Source organism: Xyrauchen texanus, chromosome 13 (genome assembly GCF_025860055.1).
Source record: "Xyrauchen texanus isolate HMW12.3.18 chromosome 13, RBS_HiC_50CHRs, whole genome shotgun sequence".
Classification (NCBI taxonomy): Eukaryota; Metazoa; Chordata; class Actinopteri; order Cypriniformes; family Catostomidae; genus Xyrauchen; species Xyrauchen texanus.
Genome location: NC_068288.1, coordinates 47,454,084 through 47,471,583, shown reverse-complemented (window position 1 = coordinate 47,471,583; position 17,500 = coordinate 47,454,084). Strand labels below are relative to the sequence as shown.

The 17,500-nt window shown below is 43.6% G+C and overlaps 1 pseudogene; it reads right to left on the bottom strand.

The window, feature by feature from the left end:
* The window catches only part of LOC127653541 (peripheral plasma membrane protein CASK-like), an 84,329-nt pseudogene that overhangs the window by 25,393 nt on the left and 41,436 nt on the right, over positions 1 to 17,500 (bottom strand).

Below are 17,500 nucleotides of genomic sequence, written 5' to 3'. Positions count from 1 at the left end.
ACGCTATAATGTATTATTATTTGAATGAGCGTTAGCACACGCTATAATGTATTATTACTTGAATGAGCGTTAGCACACGCTATAATGTATTATTACTTGAATGGCGTTAGCACACGCTATAATGTATTATTACTTGAATGAGCGTTAGCACACGCTATAATGTATTATTACTTGAATGAGCGTTAGCACACGCTATAATGTATTATTACTTGAATGAGCGTTAGCACGCGCTATAATGTATTATTATTTGAATGAGCGTTAGCACACGCTATAATGTATTATTATTTGAATGACGTTAGCACACGCTATAATGTATTATTATTTGAATGACGTTAGCACACGCTATAATGTATTATTATTTGAATGATGTTAGCACACGCTATAATGTATTATTATTTGAATGAGCGTTAGCACACGCTATAATGTATTATTATTTGAATGAGCGTTAGCTACACGCTATAATGTATTATTATTTGAATGACGTTAGCACACGCTATAATGTATTATTATTTGAATGACGTTAGCACACGCTATAATGTATTATTATTTGAATGACGTTAGTACACGCTATAATGTATTATTATTTGAACGCAAGTGTTTGTGAGTTTGAGGTGTATGAGTGTGCTCATGAATCCTCTGTGTCCGACACTAAGAGCTGCTAATAGGATTCAACACGTTAACAAGTAAACTGCATTAAGAATCATCCAGACCTTCCTCTATATTCAACACACTGTTAACACACATCACACATTGTTGGAAAGAAAACACTAAAAGTACAACTCCAATTCAAAACTCAAACTCAATTCTTATGCCTCATTTTTCTGCTCAATGGCTAATATCTCCACATTTGCTGATATAAACCTGCAGATATGTGTTAAATGTTCAGCCAAAACGAAGAACTAAACTAAAAGCCTCCGTTTAACATATAAAAACTAAAGCCACAGTTTTAAATCAGTGTAGTGAAGTGTGCCGTGATGTCCCATGATTCCTCACCGCTGTGTTCCAGAGCAAATAGTCAGTGACTCTGTGTGTACAACTCCATGATGATGTTCCTCTCTCAACAATTCTGTCTGTCTTGAGTGTTTCCCTCAACACCCCCACCCACGTCGCTCTGACACCTGCTGTATCCTTGAGTTACCTGCGTCTCCATGACAACACCCCCCCCACACGCACGTCGCTCTGACACCTGCTGTATCCCTGAGTTACCTGCGTCTCCATGACAACACCCCCCCCACACGCATGTCGCTCTGACACCTGCTGTATCCCTGAGTTACCTGTGTCTCCATGACAACACCCCCCCAACACCCACGTCGCTCTGACACATGCTGTATCCCTGAGTTACCTGCGTCTCCATGACAACACACCCATCTTGCTCAGTTTGACTGTATTTAAAGCCGACAGACTGTCACAGCAGCTGCTCACTTCAACAGCACACGATCACCTGAACACGTCCAGCTGACACGACATCACAAATACCCACAGAAAACAAGTTAATAATCAATTTGTTTCCAGCTGATGTGTGTAGCTTTTTCTGTATTAAAACACTTTCTCTTATCCCAGCAGAGATGACTAAAGGTAAAACATTTATAGGCTCATTTCCTTTTAGTTTCCATCCACTTTTTGCGCTGCTATCGACAAAGTGAAAATGCGTAAAAAAGGTTTGCAAAAATTGCTGCCTCCCATCCCTTAAGGCATGCAGTTGGCCTATATAAGCGGGCGCTCAGTCACCATTTCTTCAGAATGTTCTTCCTTCAAGACTACGAACTTCATCTTGGAACCCGTCTGCTACACCGTCGATATACACTTACAGCGGACGTAACCTCTCAGCAAGACATGAACAGGACGACTCGTCTCCTGTGCCCAGCGCCTGCACAGAGACGCTTCCGCTCTCACAGCGCTGCAGCTGGAGTTACAGTCTCCTGTTTATATATATACTATGTTAACTAAAGAGCCACTTGCGTGATTCGTGTCTTTGTAAATATGTCGTTCCGCAAGTGTTTCCTAGGCGAACGGCACATCTCGCCGTCTGATGAGCACGAAAGTGGTGTTCACTGCCTGGGCCACGCCCACACACAAGCAGCTCTCATGGAGACGGACTGCCCTCACAGCGAGGGCATGAATCTCCGGACGTTGTGCTCTAGAATCAACCTCGTTCTGAGGGACGATCCAGCCTCTTGTGCCCTCCCACCCGCCTCTTCAGTGTCCCAAGGGACCACTTGAGGAGGCACGGCGGGGCGGTAAGTTTGAGCTGGAAGAATTAGAGGAGGATCTCGTGCTTGGATCTCTCAAGCACAAGGTTCGATTTGGCATCCCCATCCAGAGCTGTGGAACATACATGTGTGGCCTCTGAACGGAGCACATCAGACGAGCCAGATTTGGATCAGACGGTGATGCCCTTTTACAGAATAGAAAACGGTCCACGAGATGACTCCATGCACTTAACTGGCACGTGTTTGTAATTTGGTGCTCTTCATGTGGTAAAAACCCAGTGAACTGCCCCATAGCTGAGATTTTGACATTCTTCAAGAGTGGTTGGACGCTGGTCTTACCCCATCAACGCTCAAGGTATACTTAGCGACTATATCAGCATACCACGCGCTGGAGGCTGGCTCATTGAATGTGGTCCAAATCTGCCAAAAGCTAAGAATTGCCCTATCGGTGTCAAAGCGCATTAAACTAGAGGCGTGGCCAAACCGTGTTACAGGACGTGGAGTCCATCTCTTCACAAGTCCTCTCTGTATAGAGCCCTTCTTACTTTCATGCGGGGGAGCCCAAGCCCTTATTACGGGTGGGCTACCAACTATAATCAACACAGCCACCATGTTGTCATAATTACATGCTGTTGAACTGCTCCTTTAGTCTTAAACACTCCCATAAGAAATAAAACCTACTTTCCCAACCTTGTGCAACACATACTGTGTATATATGGTTCCTACAGATCCCAGACTACATGTGGGAATATTCATATACACTATATCATAAGTGACTGTGACTCTTATGAATAACACTATTTGATGTTATAACTCTGGGAGTGTAATGTCACATGGGAGTGTGATGGGGTACCGTTCCCCATAGTGCATCGTCTCCGGTTACACGTGTAAGCTCGGCTCCCTGAGATGACACCTATGATTTATTTTTCTTCAATTAAGTTAATTATTCCCTTCATATCCCTTTTCTCTAATGTATATTTTGAATCTGTATATTAGCCTAATTATTTTGCCACTTTTGTTTAATCCCCTTTGAATTTTATTTCTCTAATTAGTTTTTCTGTTCTGGAAAATCCCGTGTGTTATTGCAATACCTTTAATTGTGCGTCTTCTCTTGGTCAATATCTACTTCAGATGTTAAATGGTCTGCACTTATATAACACCTTTATAACCTTTTACAAAAAGGTTGACAATTAAACCCAATTTTTTTTCAACTGCGATAATTTTCATGACAATAAAAACATCTTATTCTCATTACTGTGAAATAGTCACGAAAATCATCCTATCAGGCACAATTTATTTTATGACTGAAATTAGCATAAATTAAATGTATACTTACATTTATGATTGCACTATATATATATATATATATATATTTTACTTTACAGTAATGAGAATTGGGAGGAAAGATTGCTTCATTGATTGTATTTGTAAATTATATTTATATTTATTACATTTATAAAAATAAATACTATTTGCCTTCTATTGATTTTCAGGTGAAATGAGTTTTAGGCATGTCTGCTAATTTGATCAAATGTATGTGAACTTTATTTTCTGCATCTATGTGACTCAAAACATTCTCGTTTTCATTGTGACTCGGAGCCGTTTGTGACGATTCGTCATCGTGAACAGAAAGATTTGAAACACGCGAGCGACTCAGATACTGAACGCACCATGAAATGCGGCTGAGTGAGAATTCTCTTCAGTTCTTTCACCTCCATGTTCTCTGGGTAACAGGAAAGGGTGTCCAGGACCTGTGAGAGGACAGTCAGGGTTCAGTGGCGAGTATAAAGAGCTGAAGCTGTAGTAAATGTGTGCAGTGTTAGACGCACCTCTTTCGCTCTCTGAACGGCATCACTGGGAGGGTTTCTGATCTGAGGTGAAGATCGACTGTTGATTTTATCATACAGCTGAAACACATCAAACACATCAAACACACATTTAGCAACGGTTCTGACAGCAGTGTGCCGACAATACCAGGTCCTTCACTTATGAGCTCATAACTGATATAGTTGCACTGTACTTACACACCTGCAGCACTCAGAATGGCTCAAATAGCTCATATTATTTTGCAGGTCATTCAAATGAACAAACATCATGAATATTGTGATAATATTGCAGTGCATTGTGTCCTCAGCGGTGGATCGGCGTCACACTTGCTCGTCGTGTTATGGTGAGCGTTAAGATGGAGATGTTTTCATTTATTCATCTTTCAACAATGAACTGGTTCAATGATTCATTCGTGTCATCACTCGAGAACGTTCTGGGACGTCCCTGTTATCTAATGTAGATAATTAAGTTCATTATGATGAAGTGTTATCGCTGATCAAATAAAAATCATCATGTGTGAAACGTGTTCTTTGTTTGATTTTTACTTCTTGCATGAAATATTTTAAATCTTGACTAAAAATGCAGTTTGAATGAAATGATTCCTCCTATAGAATAAAATACATAAACATATTAATGATTAATTTTTTTATTATTTGTTTTTGAAAGAAACTTTTGCTTCTGTTCACCAAAGATGCATTCAATGATCAAAAACATGCAAATTATTATAACTGCTTGAATCAAGTATTTTATGCTTTATTGATTTTAATTAAATGTTTACCTCTGATGGCAAAGCCCCATTTTTAGCACCCAATACGGCAGTCCAGGAAGAAAATAAATCATTATAATGTGCTAATTTGGTGCTTATAATTTTACAAAAGCACGTAAATTAATTTTTCAATTAAATTAATTAAAACTTGTGTCTTATTTGAGCTGTAAAATTGTTTAAGTTGTAATCTTTACAGTCGTTTTGGGGTTGTAGGGTTTGTTGACATCACATCGTCATGGCAACAAAGTTGTAAAGTTGTAAAATCATGTTAACACACATATTGTTTATGTCTTGAGTTTATACTTGTGAAACAGTATTTTAATGTGTACAGATTAAACCCCAGTGACTTGCATTGGAAGTGTCTCACTGGACACACATCTAAAGAAAAGGAGGAACGAGTCGGAATATATTTTTGTGGTAATCAACATGATGACACAAACGGTGCTGATTGATCTTCACTCGTACTGACTCCAGAATATTCCTTTAATGAAGTTTGTACAGAGCAGTACAGTGTCTTCAGTTGCTGAACTATTGTGCACACTTGCATTTCAAACAAACACTTTACACCTGCACAAGAAACACATTTATCATCAGTCAACTGTTCTTTAGGAGGATGAAAGCTTTCCCACACATCAAACTGGATCTGACGGGACAGAAAGGGACCACGAGTATATCAGAGTCTCCACTTTGCACAACAGGATTCTTGGATGAAAAGAATTGATTGAAATAGAAATAGTCATGTGTAACATTATAAATGTCTTCTGTAATCCTTAATCAACTGAATGAATTCTTGGTGAACAGAAGCGTTGACAAGAAAGCCTTCCTGTTCCAAGACGTCTAAAACCGGCAGTGTGTGTGAAGACATGTATATATATATACACATATATATGAGTTTGTTGTCTGTATCACTGCACCAGCCCATCCTGATGTCTCTCTCACACAATAAATTCCACTTGAACATAATCAAATCATCTAAGCTCCTCGTTCTGAGTCAGAGTTATTTTCACACACATGTGCACCATGTACACATATACAATGCATGAACACACACGGTTTGTGCAAACAGCAGCAACACGCTGAACTTCAGAATGAGCTTTATTGCCACGTGTGCACAAGTACACAAGGAATATGTTTTGGTGAATCAAGTGCACACAGAACATTACAGTGAGACAGGATATAAAACTAATAATGGGACATATAACAGAATGGTGCATGTGCAAGTGGTCATGTATGTAGAGGTGTTTCATTAAATATGTGAGATATGTATATACACTATTGCACTATGGGGGAGTCCTGAGGCAGTTTAATTGTTCGTGAGGGAAATGGCCAAAGGGTAAAAACTCTTCTCAGTGCTCTGTAGCGCCACCCAGAGGGCAACAGTGCCAAAAGACAGCAGGCCAGTTGGTCAGCGCAGGCAAGTGAAACAACGTCTGAGGCTTTCCTAGTCTTTTGTTTCCGGAAGACCCGGCACACATTTTCCCTCACATGCCATAAGTGCAGATTGTGTAGTGTGGGGGGGGGTGTGTGTGAAGATCAGATCAGAGCGGGATTGGGGTGTGAGATTGGGCTTTTCACTTGCAGTAAAACACGTTTACGTTAGTTGACCCCCTACAGAGTGAGGGGGAGGTGTCTTGTACTGATGATGCTTTTCAGGCCTTTGCACACCGATGCAGGTTTGATGGCTGAAAACTGTTTTTCTTTTAGCCACTCTGATTTCCTTAGTCAGTGTGTTTCTGGCCTGATTGTACAATATTTCATCCCCACTTCTGTAAGCATCCTCTTTGGCATGACAAAGCTGTCCGAGTTTTCCTGTAAACCATTGTTTATCATTGATGAACAATAAAAGTGTCCTAATAGGGACGCGTGTATCCTCACAGAAACTGATGTATGATGTCACAGTATCTGTCTGTGGCTGCAGCCTCAAAAACACTCCAATCAGTGCAGTCAAAGCAGGCTTGTAGTTCCAGCTCTGCTTCATCAGTCCATCGTTTAAGTTTCTGCTTGTTGGTTGGGAGAAGATGAACCAGACAGTGATCGGAGATTCCTAAAGCTGCATGTGGTTCAGAGCGATATGCATCCTATATAGAGGTGTAGCTGTAGTGCAGTATATTTCTGTCTCTGCTGGGGCATGTGATGTTTGTATTTGACTGCTCACGGGTGAGGTTAGCTTTATTAAAGTCTCCCAGAATAATGATAAGAGAGTCCCGGTGTTGTGCTCCGTGTCTGTGATCAGACAGATGTTGCAACGCTGCATTCACACATGCTTGTTGCGGGATATAAACCTATAATAGGGATAATGCGCCTCCAACTAAGATGTCTAATAAAACTTAAAAAATGAGCAGTTTATTCAGCAGTTCATCCCTGGTGAAACTGATTAGGAGAGAGTGACAAACACATGACATACAAAAGTAAAACGCTAGAGAGCTCCACACCGAAGCAGCCATCAGCGGAGCCATCTTGTCTTTCACCAGTAGCTCTTCACCGCATCCATCCGCACACAAACACTGAAGCCAATCAGACTGAACGAGCGATTCACTTCTGATCTGTGCTGACTTTATCTGCCAAATTAATGTGTTCAGTTTCAGGGGTTTTATCGTTTGACATGATGATGACTGATTATAAAGTTCACTCGCCATTTGAGTTCAGCAGGAGTTTTGATGGTGTCTAGACAGTGGGCGAGTGTGTGTCACTACATGACTAATACACAACAATCAATTTCTGTCTGCTGTCAGTCAAACTCACACTTATAAGACCAAAAGTGATTCATTACAAGGACATAAAAAAGCTGAAGTTACAATTCTGGTGTGTTAATAAATCTATCAGTCAATCGCTGTGTAACACATTCTGCTGAGTGTCGAGATAATGAGGATTATTGTTCAGTTGTTCACAGGAAGTGGTTTGTTCTGCATGCTGTGTATCACCTATAATGCTTTGGTTCCAGATTAAAAAAACATATGTGCACGGACTCCAGAAAGATCTGTGATGTCAGCCAATCAGAACGGAACTGGCGACTTCGGCAGCCTGAATCATGTGTGTGTGTGTGCTGTACTCACATCTAGCAGTGTGTGCAGATGTTGGTCCTGGAAGACGCTGTGCAGGAAGTCCAGATCTTTCTCACTGCAGTCTGTCAATGCGTGGATCTCTTCTAGACTGTCCAGAACTTGAGACACTGCCCCTAAACACACACACACACACACACACAGCAGTCACAATCACAGGAAGTATTGAACATTTGTGTACATGAATTAAAAAACAGACAGTGAAATGATTCAAACCCAAGTATCTCAATCTGAACTCCGTTCACACACACACACACACACACACACACACACACACACACACACACACACACACACACACACACACACACACACACACACACACACACACACACACACACACACACACACACACACACACACACACACACACACACACACACACACACACACACGACTGATAGTGTTATTATTCATATCAGACAGAAACAGACACTAAGTTTTATTAGATGTTAACGGTCATTAATCGTGTGTGCAATGATCAAAGACAGACAGACGGACGGTCTGAGGTGCATGCAGGACAACAGAGATGATGATGATGATGATGATGAAGAAGACCAAGGCTGTGAGAGATACCTACTTTCTGCAGCAAGCATTCCTACAGTACAGCAGCATTAAAACAACCACAACAACACCGTCAGTTCACACAGCAGAGAGACACACACACACACACACACACACACACACACTCTCATATACATACACACACACACACACACACACACACACACACACAAAACTCACTCACGCAAGCACGCTATCGTTTTTTGAGTGAGTTAATTTCATTTTTATCGTGCGTGCATGAGTGACTTTTGTGTGTGAGTGAGTTGTGTGTGTACTTTTTCCCCAGATTTTTCAGATGTTTTGCCAAAAAAAAAAAAAAATAAAAAATAAAAGATTCAATTAAAAAAATTCATTACCAAATGAAAAAAACGATAATGTTGAGACACTTCCCAGTTCACTTCTCATTACAAAGAGTGGTCTTGTAAGGCTGCCCAGTGTTGTATTGATCTAATACCTGGAAGTAGATCTGGCCTTTCCTCAAACGGAAATGATCTTTACTCGGTTCTGTAGATGAATGAAGTCATCTGAATGACTCTCAGAATGTTCTAGACTTTTCTCAAGATTATAAACTATCAGAGCTATTTGTCCAATGTTGAGTTCACATTCAGAAAAACGGCTTCTGAACATTTTAATACTTTAAATCGAACCGTCTTTACCTCAGATCTCATTTACTGCTTCAGAAAATATTAATTTAGATGATGATCAAGTTCAGTTGGTGGTTAAAGTCACCGGAGAAATCTGCGGGACATGATGCAGTTGTGATGCTTTAGATTAGATGTTTATTGAATATCAGGAATGTATCATGTATGTAACACGGATATTACACGCATCAATGTTTCTTTAATATCTGTCACACATCATAAACACATCCATGATGATCCTGACACTGAAAGTTTCTCCACTATTGGAGAATCAGGTGATCAGCTTGAACAGGGTCATGACGATACGCTTTCGGGTCGTAACCGATGGCAACCTGCGATAGGTGCAACATCAGGACCGATATTACAGTCCCATCAGAAGAGCAACTGCTCCCTTTTGATCGCTTTTATTTGTTAATTAAAATGACAGTAACTGCTAATTTTAATTAATTGTCTCAATCTCCCCATTTTACCAAAACTTCAGAGGAAAAAATGAGGGACATCTGGGAGGCGAATTAGAGCTAAACACACATTTCTGTATGGAAACGACTTCAGAGCGGATTTCTGTTGTGATAAACCAAAACTTATGTGACAAAGTGTTTTTTTCAGGCATGATGTCATCACACACCATTTTTATCCATAAGAGTCAATTTCAATGGAAACAGGCAGGTGGCGGCAAATGTCACAATTTTATTTTCCAAATTTTCACTTTGTCGATAACAAAATAGCACGAAAGGTGGATGGAAACTAGGCTATTGACACCAAGCTTTTAAAATGGGTACTGCAGTCCAAATTCAAAATATTGGAGACAGTTGTCTCCCCCGCCCCTCCTCCCCAGACTCGAAGCTCACGCGGGTTGCCAGGTCGAACCAAACATTTCCTCTCATCACACAGTGAAAAGATCTCGCGGCTGAACAACTTCTCCACTACACAACTCAATCACTGCTGAACTGTGTGTGTGTATGTGAATGAGTGTGAGTGAATTTGTGTGTGTGTGTGTGTGTGAGAGACTGTCCGGCTAAACAACCCCCTACCTCCGCATGGTGCCGGACGGGCAACGTTGTGGGCAGCGCCATTGGGCAATAAAGACTGTTCCCTCCCCTCTCTGTCATGGTGCTTTACAGCGACCAAATGGGGGCTCTGGACGGGTGCGAGGGTCTGGTAACCCCTCCACCTTCAATTGATTACCACTAAACCACAATGCACATATGCAATTAAGCTAGTGCCGGAGGCCCTGGGGGGACAGGCGTCTATGATGTCTCCTGGCCAAACTCCATCAGGCAGAGCCAGGAGACTGAATCCTCACCCTCAGGGCTCCTCCAGAAACAACAAAAATCCACTATGGATGGCCACGTGGAATGTTCGAACACTCACAGTGGAGGAGAGGCGGCCAATCCTCTGTCGGGAGCTGGACCGGTACCGCCTGGATCTTTGTGGTGTTCAGGAGGTCCGGTGGACCGGCTCTGGCTCTTGCCACTATGAGGGATGGACTGTCCTCTACTCGGGACGGACTGTCCTCTACTCGGGACAGGTGACTGCCAAACAACAGGGAGTGGCTCTTCTTCTGAACAAAAGAATGAAGGCAGCGTGGGAACGTGGCGGTGAGGTGTGGGAAGCTGTGAGCCCCAGGTTACTTTGGGTTCGCCTTCCCATCAACCAGAGGCGAGGAGTGGTGGTCATGGTTATTTATGCCCCCACCAAAGACGAACATCCGTGGAGGGATGCGGGAAAGGCCGATGAGTCAAATGCCTTCTATGACCTCCTGTTACAGGTGTTGGCTAAAGTGGCCCCTCGGGATAGAATCATCATGTTGGGTGATTTCAATGCCCGAGTTGGTCATGATGCTGGCACCTGGTCAGGAGTTATTGGAAGACATGGGCCTGATCAGCTCAATAACAATGGCAGGAGGCTGCTAGATTTTTGTGCAGCTCATGGGCTTGTAATTACCAACACACTGTTCCAGCATCGGCGCATCCACACAACATCATCAGGAGGTGTTCAGGCTGGCTGAGAAAAAGCGACAGGCCCACTCTCATCGTCTACAGCATCCCACGTCAGAGAATGAGGAGGCTTACCGCAGCCTTCGCTCGGAGGTTCGGAGAGCCGTGAGGCACTGCAAGGATGGTTGGTGGTCGCGGGTTGCTGAGGAGATGGAGTCTGCCTCAGTCGCCCGTGATCACAAATCACTCTTTAATTCCATCAAAAAAAAGTTACTTGCAGCGCCACACCTATTACCATCATTAGGGGAAAAAACGGTGATCCAATCTCCGACCCCCAGAAACAGGTTTGCAGATTTGCTGAGCATTTCTGTGAGGTCCTGGGGGAGGGGAAGTCCCCGAGCCTGGAAAACATTGTGGGACAAAGTGGGGATGATCCTGCTGGGGCTGCGGTGCCACAAATAATGGAGGAAGAAGTCGCTCCCTGTGGGTGGCTGGCTGAGGTGCCATCTTTGGAGGAAGTACTGAAGGCGATCCGGAGCTTGAGACCAGGAAAGGCACCGGGCAGAGATGATCTCCCCAGTGAAATGCTGAGGGAGGGTGGCGTTTGTGCACAGACTGCCCTACATGACATCATAACAACAGTCTGGACCACTGGGCGGGTTCCGCAGGATTGGAAGGATGCCCTGGTGGTCCCTCTCTTTAAAAAGGGGGACCGCTCAGATTGTAATAACTATAGGGGCATCTCACTCCTCAGTGTGCCGGGAAAGGTCCTGGCAAGGATTATTCAACATCGCCTTGCCAGGCACGCTGAGGAGAGACTTGCGGAGCCCCAATGTGGTTTCAGGAAGGGCCGGTCTTGCACGGATGCCATATTCTCTGTCCGTCTGCTACAGCAGAGGTGTAGGGAATTCCAGAAAGACCTACATCTCTGCTTTATTGACCTGGTCAAGGCCTATGATACCATCAGTAGCTCTGGGCTCTGGGTTGTTCTTCGTGCTTTCGGAGTCCCAGACCCGCTGCTCGCGATCATTAAGGACCTTCATGACGGTGAGCGGGCCCGGGTAAAACTACGTGGCCGGGAGTCGGAGCCATTCCCTGTTCACCTGGGAGTGCGACAGGGATGTCCTCTGGCTCCCACATTATTTAATATCTATTTCGACCACGTGGTTCGTGAAGCCTTCGATGGCTGTACTGGAGGAATTTCCATCTGGTACAGATATAATGGGAAGTTGATCGATGCCCGGGTGCGGTCAAGGGATGCTCCCTATTGGTCAACCACATTATGTATGCTGATGATCTGGTGATTGCTGCTCACTCAGAGGAGGAGTTGGAGGCGCTGCTGATGAACCTGGAGCTTGCCACCAAGAGATGGGGCCTTACCATCAGCCCAACCAAAACAAAGCACCTTCCTGGGTATTATGTACCATCGGACACTACACCCCCACAGCTCCCAATTGGTGATGGGGCAGTTGTGGAGAGTTTTCCATACCTGGGAAGCGTGCTTATGACCAGCTCCGGTTTGACAGCAGAGGTCTCACTCCGAATCAGTCGTGTGGCATTATCTTTTCATCGGTTGCGTAACGCTGTGTGGAAGCTACCAGGTTTGTCGCTCCGCACGAAGCTTCAGGTATTCTCGGCCACGGTCATTCCCTCCCTTCTCTATGCTTGCGAAACGTGGACCCCCCTAATGGAACATCATCGCCGGCTAGAAACATTTAGGCTGGCCTGCCTAAGATCCATCCTGGGTTTAACCAGGCTGGATTGTGAGAGGAGCTCACAAGTCTTTGAAAGATGTGGACAAAGTCCCATCGGTGAGCTCCTCTGGCAGGCAAGGTTGCGTTGGCTGGGTCATGTAGCCCGCATGCCTGGCCACCGCATGCCTAAATAGTTTCTGTTCGGCCGGATAGAGGGGGCTAAGCGGGCGCAGCACGGGCTGGAGAAGAGATGGAGTGATGTGGTACAGCAGGATGTGGAGCTGAGTGGACTTGCCAATGACTGGTACCAGCGGTGTCAATATTGGCCTCTTTGGAGGAGGCTTGTGAAGGATGCTGCTGGCCAGTTGGAGGCAGTCGCCCTCCAACAACAACGGAGGGCAGGGGAGCGACGCTCACAACAACGAGCAGAGCGCAGGGTGGCTAAAGCACAGCAAGTTGGCACAGTAGGGGGCACAGGTGGTGCATCAGCCAGTCATCTCAGTCATTCGACCCATGTCACCGGTTGGATCTGTCCCGTGACCACCTGCCAGCAGGCGTTCGACAATTCACGTGGCCTTAACGTGCACATAGCCTGGCACAAGCGTCGTGGTGATGTCACCGCCACTTAGTGGCGAATGGCGGTTGTTGTTGTGTGAGTGTGTGTGAGTGAGTGTGTGAGTTTGTGTGTGAGTGTGTGTGTGAGTGTGTGTGTGATGGCCTTGTGCTCTTAATGAAAGTTAATAAAATATTCTGTTCTGTTAAATTCATCATTTAAAAGCACTGTGTAAAAGTGTGGCGAGTTGTGCATGGATGCCGCGGAGAATAGCGTGACGCCTCTACACATGCTACGTCTCCACGGTCATGTGATAAGTCATGTGATAAGTCATGTGATAAGTCATGTGATAAGTCATGTGATAAGATGTGTGGATTGATGGTCTCAGCCGTGGAGGCAACTGAGATTTGTCCTCCATCACCCAGATTGAGGCGAGTCACTACGCCACCACGAGGACTCCGAGCGCATCGGGAATTGGCCGTTACAAATTGGGGAGGAAAAGGGAGAATATAAAAGAATAAAAATAATCCTATAGCGGTTCAACTTTCTTAATACATGTTGATTTTAATTCTAATCTGACTGAAATAGAAACATGAGTCTCATCATTTTGATTGTGAATTCAGTTTTGATAAGAATAAAAGATTTGGCAGATAGACACATTTATCTATACCAGGGGTGCCCACACTTTTATGTGTGATGATCTACTTTTAAATGAGCAACTCAATAAGATCTACCAAGTAAAAAAACACAGTTTCATTTAAAATAAGAAAATGCTTGTTGGGACTACTGCATGTATCCCTACATGGAATTCATCTTCTAATTAATACAAAAAATATATAATAATTTTCAATGTTGATATCATTCAGTTTTAACACTAAATCCAAAACACCTACAGCACAATAGATTACAATAGTCAGGGCATTTACCAGTAAATATTGACCAGGCGAGGTTTTGTTTATTCAGTTGCCATGACAACTAGGTTTGCGCATACGCGCCTTCCAAGGACTTCCGAGAACAGCGCGCGAGATTGCGACGCTACTGTCTAGATTAGGCAAAACTGAATGGAATAAGACAGTAGCTAATCTGGGCAGTAGCATCGCAATCTCGCGCTCTGTTCTCGGAAGTCCTTGGAAGGCGCGTATGCGCAAACCTAGTTGTCATGGCAACTGAATAAACAAAACCTCGCCTGGTCAATATTTACTCGTCAAGTGCAAGTCAGACAGAAACTAAAAGAAGGAAAGACATTATATTTATTTTTATTAAAAGTACATTTAAATTGTGTGCGATCTACCAGCATTGCCTTTGCGATCGACTGGTAGATCACGATCGACGTGTTGGGCACCCCTGATCTATACAGATCTATAGATCCATTCTCATATATAGGAAGCTGGACTTGTGCAGTTCATTGTCAGAAGTCAAATCCTCTGCTGTGATCAATGTTCCTGTTATTATTCCTAATCCCCATGTTTATTTGTGAGGTGTTGTGAAGACTCTGTCTGACACTGCTTTAATGAACAGTTTCCCTGTAAAAGCTGCAATCATCAGACCGCGGGATGCTGTGAACGGCATTATCATCACACAGTTGCTGGAGTGAGGACCGCCCGTGTCTTGCAGCGTTTGCGCAAACATATGCTGATTGTGCCGCTCTGTATTGCAGCATTTCTTCTTTTTTACGTGGATCATTATGTGCGATAAGAGGTCATAGTTAATCAGTCTTCTTATTTGTTGATTATCCAGCTGAGCTTAGCATCCATTTATCCCTATGAAACATAATGCAGCCTAATTATTATTCATGAGCTGATTGACTTGCTAATTATGAAAACAATTGTCATTTCAGACACAACTCATATCTTCAGAAACATTCGGAGACAAAAGCGGTTAAACGGCTAAATATATGATAGCATCACAATGCAATGAAATATAAATGGGATCTGCAACTAAATATCGTTGTTAAATCGAATCGGAAGGTCTGTGGCAATTTCAGGGCCGTAGTGATCCAGACCACATCCAGAACAAAATCAACATCTCTCAATATAAAAGAGAAATGGACACTGAGTGAAAGGTCGTGAGGTTATTTCAGTGTGAAGATCTCGGGAAATACCACAGCGTTGAGACGAGAGCGTCCTGTCGCCAAAAATAATGTTTCTGCAGTGTGGCTTTAACACGAGCGGAGCGCTGCACTATAACAGAGAAAACTAGTGACTGAACGTAGAGGACGATGAGACAACGAGTCCCCCACACCGGAAACAGGAAATAAAGTCTGGTTTGACTTCCTCTGACTGTGACCAGCTGATGACGGCTGCAAAAATCCTCCTCACTTCAGACAAAAATCAAAGCACATGTTGTGAAGAGATGAGGAACAGAGAGGGGGGTAGTGGGAATGTAAAGATTAAACTGTGTGTAAACCGCATGAACACACACACACACACACACACACTGACAGCGTTTGTGCGGCTCTTTACACACACACACTCATGCACACACACACACACACACACACACACACACACACACTGACAGCGTTTGTGCGGCTCTTTACACACACACACACACACTGACAGCGTTTGTGCGGCTCTTTACACACACACACACACTGACAGCGTTTGTGCGGCTCTTTACACACACACACTCATGCACACACACACACACACACACACACTGACAGCGTTTGTGCGGCTCTTTACACACACACACACACACTGACAGCGTTTGTGCGGCTCTTTACACACACACGCTCATGCACACACACGCACACGATTTCACAGTTACTACATCTGAGGATTTCTTTGAATAATAGCCATAAATGATGTAAAACAGTAACACCAAAAGATCATTTAGTATATAAAGTGTTCATTACATCATGCCCTGATCGCTTACACAAGACCTTTGAGATTCGTGTATTTGAAAATGTGTTCGTTCCATCACCTCCACAGATATAGAGGAAGTGTGCGTCTCCTCCCCTGTGGAACCCCAAACGAGCGGGAGAGTAACGTCCCCTCGACTAAACCTTTATACGACTGATAGAGCTTGTGAGGATCCAGAAACGACTGGAAGATCGTGTACCTGAAGACGTGGGGTCCTCGGAGAAATCATGCAGGTCTTCGGGAGGGTCGCCGTAAAAGGAGTTGAACTTGTGGCTTGATACGGCAGCGAGCACGGCGCCCTGACAACCAGACAGACCATAATCACACATTGATATTAAAATCACTTCTTCTAGTCAGTTAATGAAGAGGGACATGTTTTCTGTCACCTTTATACGCGCTCAAGCTCTGCACAACACTTTACTCATCAACCGTCACTTACCTGCTTCAACACGACTGAACGTTTGATGCATTTCAACAAAACATCCCTCACTTTCATGTGGCGAACATGCGTGTCAATGAGAACTGTGCTGTTGCTAGTCTGAAACCAGCACTGGTGGGATAAAGAGCAAAATCTGTATTACAGAGTCCCTGCCACAGTCGTGACCGCTGGAGAGACGTTCACAGTCACTTGAGAGATTAACACGACTCAATCACACTTTAATAAAAGCACTTCATGAGCACTGAGCAATTCTATTACACTGCATTTATTAATCTTGCTCATTTGTACATGGTCAGGTCAACTAACGGTAACATACACAACTTTAATGCACAGATCTCAGTGTAAGACGTGGAGGTGCTGTAGAAGTATTCTTCATTGTTAGTTCATGCTAATAAACGTTGTTAACTAAAGCCATCTTCACACTGCAGAGGTGTAATGCGGCTCAGAGCTGGCATACATGCGTTTACACAGCAGTTACTAGAGCATTAATAACGTTACGAGATGAATGTTAAATATGAAATATGTGCTCTATATCACTGTCAGAAGGTCTGAGGTGTGTCAGAGCAGGATTCACACAATCATGGAGCTGCTCAGATGAACAGAATCTACAGCGGAGAGCTTCATTCACTACATCATCACTTCATTCTCTCATTTGTGTTCTTTCACAGTTTTCATGACTATTATTCTAACATGTGGACAGAAGTCCTAATAAAGAATGAATGTGTCCAAGCGTTTGGCTGGTCATGTATATTTATTACATCATTGATGTTAGCAAGAGCAAATGATGCTTTTTTGCTCTGTGTGTGTGTGTCAGTATGTGTGTGTGTGTGTATAGTGAGTGTGAGACAGTATGTGTGTGTGTAGTGTGTGTGAGTGAGTGAGTGAGTGAGTGAGTGTGTGTGTGTGTGTGTGTGTGTGTGTGTGTGTGTGTGTATGGTGTGTATGT